The sequence below is a fragment of the Physeter macrocephalus genome, chromosome 21 (genome assembly GCF_002837175.3).
Source record: "Physeter macrocephalus isolate SW-GA chromosome 21, ASM283717v5, whole genome shotgun sequence".
In the NCBI taxonomy this organism is placed as follows: domain Eukaryota; kingdom Metazoa; phylum Chordata; class Mammalia; order Artiodactyla; family Physeteridae; genus Physeter; species Physeter macrocephalus.
The window spans coordinates 60,894,693-60,895,921 of NC_041234.1; positions in this window are offsets into that span (position 1 = coordinate 60,894,693).

A 1,229-nucleotide genomic window follows, 5' to 3' on the forward strand; every position below is an offset into this window, starting at 1 on the left:
AAAAAATAAAAGGAATCCAAATCGGAAAAGAAGTAAAACTGTCACTGTTTGCAGATGACATGATACTATACATAGAGAATCCGAAAGATGCTACCAGAAAACTACTAGAGCTAATCAATGCATTTGGTAAAGTAGCAGGATACAAAATTAATGCACAGAAATCTATGGCATTCCTATAAACTAATGATGAAAAATCTGAAAGTGCAGTTAAGAAAACACTCCCATTTACCATTGCAATATAAAGAATAAAATATCTAGGAATAAACCTACCTAAGGAGAGAAAAGAACTGTATGCAGAAAATTATAAGACACTGATGAAAGAAATTAAAGATGATACAAATAGATGGAGAGATATACCATGTTCTTGTATTGGAAGAATCAACATTGTGAAAATGACTCTACTACCCAAAGCAATCTACAGATTCAATGCAATCCCTATTAAACTACCACTGGCATTTTTCACAGAACTAGAAGCCACCTTTTATTCTTAGGAATGGAACCAAAACTTTCCAGTCCAAGGAGCTTTTAATTAAGGTACATGATATTTGAGAGATGTGATTCATATGACCATTTATTCTTTTTATCATTTAGTGAATTACTCCTAATGGCAAGTGACCTGTCACTGTTAGATAAATCACTTCTTTATATCACAGGCCAGATGTGGAAAAGTTATACTCTCTTCCACAGCAATGACCAATGTGCAGATAAGTACTGTCTGGACATCTTTTTAAAGTTGACACTAAAAAGGTATATAATCTTATAGTTGGAAAACTACTTAAGAGAAATTTTTGTTCTATTTCTTAGCTCAGGCTTGAATACTTAAAGTCTCCAAGACAGAGTTTAAGATATCAAAAGATGGAAACTATACCACCTTTCTCAATAGCCAGTTCTGATCATATGTTCCAAGTTATAGATAAGTTAAGCTCTCTTGCTTTGATTTAAATGCACTCTTTTACAATTCTCTTCTCAATTGTTCAACTGTCTTTCCGTATAATTTTTAAAGTTCTACATTATAATAATGAATTAGGTCAGTCGCTCTACCACTTAACTACACCAATTTCTTTAAACTTTATTCATGGAATCTATTTTTCTATCATTTTGCTTGGATTTATTTATCTTCCCTGGACCTTCTCAAGTTTCACTATATCTGTTCTGAAATGTGATGAAAAATATAAGCAATAAAAAGACTCTAACTAATGTAACAGAGAAAGTATAGCATTCAGTAAGTT